At 41.9% G+C, this 7536-nt stretch overlaps 1 non-coding gene across 1 annotated transcript; it reads left to right on the forward strand.

Moving 5' to 3' along the window:
• Nucleotides 1-2357: 2357 nt before the first annotated feature.
• trnas-gcu lies at nucleotides 2358-2439 on the forward strand. Its single transcript has one exon. It is a non-coding gene; the product is annotated as a tRNA-Ser (tRNA).
• The last annotated feature ends 5097 nt before the right edge of the window (nucleotides 2440-7536 follow it).

Raw genomic sequence — 7536 nt, forward strand, 5'->3', positions numbered from 1 at the left:
CTGTTTGCCGAGGTGTCCCTGGCACACTTTGCAAAGCAGACAACACTGACAAATAGATTTAGAAAATGTTGTTTCCACCCAGTCTCAAACAGGGGGTCTTTCGCGTCTTAGAAGAACAGGATGACCAATACGCTATGGAAACTGCTGTGACGTCCAAAGCATTTTGAGAAGCCTGGCAAAAGTTCAACAAAAGGGAGTGAGGAAGAAAGCAGGCACTTATGAACTTTTTGATTTGCTTTTCAAAACTGTGCCAGCAAAAGCAATTTTTCCATACAAAGAAATAAACTCCGCGTCGGGGAATTGAAGCCCGATTTGCCGAGCCCAGGCTGAGTCGTTTCGCTAAAGGGTACCTGATTTGAGACTGGGTGAAAACCAGGTTTCGCACTTTTCTTTAACTTTTGCCAAGCTCTTCAAAAGGCTATGTGTGTCAGCGCGGTTTCCATGGTGTAGTGGTTATCACATTCCCTCACACGCTGAAGGTCCCTGGTTGGAAACAAGTCTTATGATCCTTTTGATTTTAGACTCCGCGTCGGGGAATTGAAAATGTGGAGTAACAGATATTAGGTTGTTTAATGGCAGTCAGTGCACTTCAGCAGATGAAACAACAACGTCAAACTTCAAATCAGAAGGCTATATACTGACCAAAAGCAGGAACTAGGAAGGGAATGGGAGGGAAGGATAAGGTCTGTTCTGTTATCACCTGAATGTCCTGTTATTTACTGAATGTTTTGTGACTATGTGTCATGGAACTTAACTGAGCTCTGTGTGCCGTGTCTGTGCTCACTGCCTATGTGTAAGTGAAAGTCACAAAGCTCTGTGTGCCGTGTCTGTGCTCTGATTGAGCGACTATGTTTGGGTAAATTATTTACACATTGATCGATATGATGAAGTATATATGTTTGTATGAACTAATAAGAGTATCTGCACATTGCTGTTGCTCCCTCTTCAGGCCCTAAACTGATCGCCATTCAATTCCATCCATTCCATCCATTATCTGTACCGCGGGGGGTCGCAGGCGTGCTGGAGCCTATCCCAGCAGTCATCGGACAGTAGGCGGGGGACACGTTGTAACTGGTTGCCAGCCAATCGCAGGGCACACAGAGACAAACAATCATTCGCACTTGCACTCACACCTATGGGCAGTTTGGATTACTAAATCGGCTGACCAAGCATGTTTTTGTGATGTGGGAGGAAAACCCGGGGAAAACCTACGCAGGCACGGGGAGAACCTACAAACTCCACACAGGGAGCACCAGATCACAAGTCAAAAGTCCTTATATGATACAAATGGATTTGATTTCATGTCGAATCGTATGCTTTGCATGTTTGAGTGGGGATTTGGGGAGGTTTCACCGAACATGTCAATGAATGAGGGAGTAACCGTAAAGATCTAAAATAGTGATGGTTCGGGTGCGCTTGGTGCCCAGTAGCACTCACCTTTGGTCCAGTAAGTAAGGTGCACCACTGTAGCAGATGTTTCCATAGTGTAGTGATTATCATGTTTGCCTAACACGCGAAAAGTCCCCAGTTCGTGACTGGGTAGAAACAGCTTCGTTACATTCCGATTGGTAGCGAATATGACATGGACCTGAGGACTGCATTTCAGTGATTAATGAATTCTGATTAATATCATAGCCGGTTTGGACGTGTCCTTTCAGGGTCATAATTGTGTGTCTACCGCTGCCTCGTGGCAGCCAGGCCTAAAAAACGATGGGAACGCCTGAGGGAGTTTCGCCAAGATGAATTAGGAAGAACTTTATGAAATAAAGTTGATGTGAAAACGTAGGTGGACGTAATGTCTGGAAGGTTGTGTTCAACAGAAGGCTGTTTGGTAACAGTGAACAACGGACAAATTCAGCAAGGTAATTTAATTACGCCATGACCCAGATTCGTTCCGGGGATGCTACGGCCACAACGCTGTGTGATCATGCAATAGCATACAAGAAATTTAGGGTATTTTCTTTAGGATCTTCAGCCGACCATGAAAGAATGTTGATGTTAAAATGTTGGTGCAAATATCCAACTGCGCAGATCCGATGATCCCAAAGATTTGGGGTGAGACAACATTGAATTTTTTTTTTCTTTGTTGACAGTGTCACTTCTTTTGTGGCTTAGCTCTTCTTCGTTTCACATCTAAAGTATCGTATCATTTTACCTTGTAGCTTACACTACCCCGTACATGCCATATCATGTCGCCCATACAACTCATGCATGAGATGCGATGGCTGAGATATTTAGGCGATGGGTTGCTACTCCATTGTGCTCTCCACTCATCATTTCATATCAAATCCTCGTCGGATTTTCAAAGTATCTTGGCACAACGTACATAATGTGTCCTGTCAATGCCATATGAGCAAGATGAGGTGGCCGAGAGGTTAAGGTGATGGATTGCTAATCCATTGTGCTCTGCACTCATGGGTTCAAATCCCATCCTCGTTGAAAGTTGGTGTTAAATTGTTGTACAGACGAGCCTCGGTTCTCGAGAAAATCAGTATTTGAACAAATAATTTGAGAATTTTTTGCTCCGGATGTCGAACGAAATTCGATTGTCGAACCTCACGAGACGAGCCGAGAGGACCCGCATGCCAACTGACTCCGTTCGTTATTACATTCTCGTTACTCTGAGGATTGCAACAACTCTAATCATGCCTCCAAAGGAAGCAAGTGGGAGCAGTAAAGCCATTCTAAAACACAAAGACGCTCCTAAAGCAATGCAACAGTGAGCGCCCGGCGCGCTGCGGTTGCGCGATCGGACCAAATTAAGCTCTCTGCGCACTGAGGTCCACTTAAATTTTGGAAAGTACATCAGGACTTTAAAAATATTTTCTAAATTTTAGCGACTGCTCTGTCACAATAATGCGACCAGCATCGGCGAAGCACTGCAGTTGCGCGATCGGACAAAAATGCGCAAATGAAAAAATACTTTAAAAAGGCGGGTTTTTTTTTGCTTGGAACGGATTAATTTCTTTCCATTATTTGTAATGGGAAAACATGATTCGCAATTTGAACGATTCACTTCAACAACCTTCTGTGGTCGAAAACCGAGGCTCCACTGTATCTGTAATCTGGTTTGTATTTGACTCAATATAGTAATATTTATACTCTTTGGCAGCTCGGTGATACACTGGTTAGAATGTCCGCTTCACAGTTAAGAAAGTGCGGGTTTGATTCCATCAACGACTGTTGTGTGTTGTCGATGATGTCCGTTGTTTGGTCAGGAAAACTAAGATGTGGGGTAACGGTTGGTTCTTTATTAGCAAGATCTTGGGTTGTTTAATGGCGGTCAGTACGCATGGCACTTCAGCAGATGTAACAACACCCCCCATCTCCAGATCAGAAGGTTCTATACTGTCCGGAAAAGGCGGGAAAGCGTCACCTGACCATTTGGTATCTATGTGTATTGGAGAGTCACTGCCCTGTGTGTGCGTGTGTGTGTGTGGGTGTGTGTGTGTGCGTGTGTGTGTGTGTGTGTGTGTGTGTGTGTGTGTGTGTATGTTGTTGTAAGGCGGACGTAGTTAAGAGCGCCATGAGAACGTTAAAGGGGCAAGTGTGGGCGTGGATTGTATATATAAAACCCGCGCCCTATGACGCGGTGCGCCCTATGTGTGTTAAACACAGTCATGGCACACATAACGGAGACTGCGCCTTTTATTACGGTGCGCGTTTTAATCGTGAAAATACGGTAACTCGTCAGCGCTGGTTTACTGCAATTTGACGACAAACCGCAAAACTATTGGGCATAGAAAGCATCATTTATTGGCACGACTAAAGACTTAAATTTATCAGAAAGAGAGGAGTTAGACCTACTAACAAGGTGGCTAGGTCCAAGATCTGCAGAACAGGTGAAAAGGGTTCATGGAGTACCCGCTGGAGGCGTAAAGATGATTTGGGAACGGGTTGAAGAGTGTCACCGTTCCTCAGAAGCAATTGAGGACACACTGCTAAACAAGATAGAGGAGTTTCCAAGGCTAACAAACAGAGATACGAGCCAGCTAAGAGACCCGGGAGACATCTTGTAGGAGCTATTGTGGGAGCTAAGTCAGATGATTGATTGATTGATTGATTGATTGATTGGGTTGATTGATTGATTGATTGATTGATTGATTGATTGATTGAAACTTTATAGATCCCCGGGGGTGGGGAAATTCAGGCCCCAGCAGTATTCATACTGAAAAGGGAGCAACAGCAATGTCTAAATATTTCATATTAATTACATATTAATTTATGAAAACATAGTTGCTCCATCAGAGCACAGACACGGCACACACAGCTTGGTAACTTTTCCATTACACATAAGGCAGAGCTTATTAACGTCATGACACATTGATACAAAACATTCAGTAGACAACAAGACATTCTTATGAGGATATGTTTTTCCTTCTTTTCCCCTCCCTTTTCTTCCCTTCCGTATTCCTGCTTGCGGAGAATATAAAACTTTCTGATCTGGAGTCTGACGTGGTTGTTCTCCTCTGCTGAATTGCACTTGTACTGACTGCCGTGAATCAACCCAAGATCTTGCAAATAAAGAACCAACTATTACTCCACATCTTTGTTTTCTTTGCTCAACGACGGACATCTTGAACAAAACGCAACATAACCCTGCCTGATAGTAGTGTGTTTGAATTTTTGATTAGTGGTAGGTGCTAAAGACTCATTGCTAGCAAGAGAACTGGTCTTGCAAAAAAGGATTCACTCGCTGAGTCCAAATTCACAGGCTGCATCCTCAGAAAGTTTTTTTATTTTTTTATTGCCAATTATAGGGCTGCATAACGTGACTCCCGGTGGGACGCGAACGCACATCACGTGACACACGAATTCAGCCTTGAAACTGGCATTCGTTAAATGGCGACGGATGCTGAGCGGAGACTACATACGTATATTTTGAAGTCATTTCCCATATTACTCTTTCAAATATCTATTCAGAAACTCTCAACATATAAGGACATACTGATTGAGAGAAAACAGGGGGGGGGGGCTGAGAGTGGACAGGTTTGGTGAACCCCCGACATCTGGTCAAATCAGAGCAGGGGGTGTTTTATGATGTTGGGGGAAACAGAACAACTTGATTGCTTCCTCTGCAGCTGGTTAACCAGTGCAGAGGTCTTAGCACTTTGTTTACGATGTTGTGGGAACAAACAGAATATTTTTTCCCCCTCAGCAACTGGTTAATCAATATAGTCTCCATTCCAACACAATCGTACAATCAAGATAATTTGTCAACCCTAACAATCTTGTGCCAGGAACTGAGCAGGAAAAAGGTTTCTCACCTGTGTGTGTTGTGTTTATTTTTAAGTGACTGTTCTGAGAGATTCTTTGACCACAAACTGAGCAGGAAAAAGGTTTCTCACCTGTGTGTGTTCTTGCATGTGTTTTTAAATGTCGCTTCTGAGAGAATCTTTGGCCACATCTTTTTTGATGAAAAGACACACCTTGTCCTTTTGCTCGTTAGGCATGACTGTTGTCACATTCAAACTTGTACATAAAGGAGAATCAAAATCAGGACTCGACCCTGCTTTCCAAGACCAGCGCTTCAACCAGCTATGAGGTTCGAGAACACTAACTGGTTCTCAAACTTGGCCCAGCTATCTTGCTTTGCTTGCTCGCAAAATAGTAGCATGGTAGTTAAACGTGCCTATTGATTTGTGACACATCCTAATTTCGCAATATTGTACATGAATAGTTTATAGTTTATTAGTAACAGCTGTAGATCAGACCTTGTAGCACAGTAGTTAGGGTACTGGTTTAGTAAACAAGGGGTTATGAGTTCATTTCTCACTGAGCCCTGATAATATGCTTAACAATTGCTGTGCAAGCTGAATTTATAATAGTTGAGGGTGTAATTACACGTATCTTGTCCATGGTACTGGTGACCAGCAGTTGTGTGATGAGTTGTTGTTGTCTTTGGGGACATGAAGGGAAATTTTATAGTTTCTCATGGCACACAAATGTGTCCACACTGGTTGAAATTCACTGGCCTAGAGTCCTGGTTAGACTACATTTTCAAGAGTTTCTTTTGGTTCATCTTCTAAAAGGTTGACACAGTTTAGCCAAGCAAGGCCGCGTAGCTTAGTGATAAGAGCACTAGAATTGTAAATCAGAGGGTGTGAGTTAAATTCACACTCGGGTCTGACAGACAGCTACATCTGCTAACCTTGCTTGTTTGTTTGTTTTTTGTTTGTTTGTTTGTTTATTTTCACATACAAAAACAATTTAAAATGTACATAGATTAAATAAATGTGATGGAGAATGTCTAAAAAACCCTCCAGGGGCTTGCGAAGTGGCATTCTCCAGATATATGAATACATTCGATCTCTTTGTGTGTCTTGGCATGTGAAGAAATTGACAATAAAGCAGACTTTGACTTTGACTTTGATTTAAGATAAAATTTCAATGGATAGAGAAATATGCATCCTAATACATGTCATACAGATGAAAAAAATATATATAACAGGGATAAGGCATACAACATACAACAATAAGGAAAAATACACCAAAACTATAACTAAAGAGAATAATGAATGGATCCAGGTTCATTTAGCATACCATTTGGAAAGTATTTAGTGTCTAAGAGAAGTGATTTCAGAGCCTTCTTAAATTGGTCCCATAAAAATAGTGGCAGCGAATTGTAAATCTTTGACCCTCTGTAGCCTATGTTAAACTGAGTTTGGGCTGTACGGGCTATTGGTGGTCTGAGGTCATTTGAGCTGCGTGTGGGGTAATTATGGACCTGAGAATTATGTCTAAATAAGTTATGAAAAAATAGGGGAAGGGTTCTCCCCAATGAGCCATGAACAAAGAGACCAATTTGAAGACGATTGACTTGAAAAACAGTGAGGACACCTAGCCGAGTAAAAAGAGGCTGAGATGAATGTTTCGTATGTACACAACATATTACTCTTAGAGCTCAAGTTTGGCCTGGTGTGTACTAGGTCAAGCGATACTACAATAGTAAATATACGGCTCGATCATTGAATAGTATAGCATATGGCTACCTCGGAGCTTATTAGATGAAGGGTTTTACGCACAATACCAATGCTCTTGGCCATTTTTGTGGAAATAGTCATGATATGACATTTCCAGGACAATGATCCATCAATCATAATGCCAAGGAATTGTGTAGAACACACGTTAATTATAGGGATGTTATCAATATATATTGCTGGTGATTTGTCAAATATATGAGATTTGAGACGAAAACATATGAAGTTTGATTTTTTTAATATTAAGTGATCATTTGAATGTGCTTGATATATGTAACTATTGAATGTAACTGTATGCTGATACATATGCTTAATTTGAATGTGCCTCATATTGGTTCAGCAGTTCATTTTTTTCGGACATTTTTCTCAGTTGTCATTGTCATCCCAGTGTCAAAGTTCAATGTGGCTTAGAATAATATTGAATGTTTCGTGACTTGGAAGAAATTCAAGAGGCAGTGGCATAGTGGTTCTCTCAACTCATTTCAGTTTCATTTATGGTCTATTCTTCGGAGATGGTTCAGGTTTTAAACATGACCACGGCCAAGATCTTGAGGTA

Source organism: Syngnathus acus, unplaced genomic scaffold, assembly GCF_901709675.1.
Source record: "Syngnathus acus unplaced genomic scaffold, fSynAcu1.2, whole genome shotgun sequence".
NCBI lineage: Eukaryota > Metazoa > Chordata > Actinopteri > Syngnathiformes > Syngnathidae > Syngnathus > Syngnathus acus.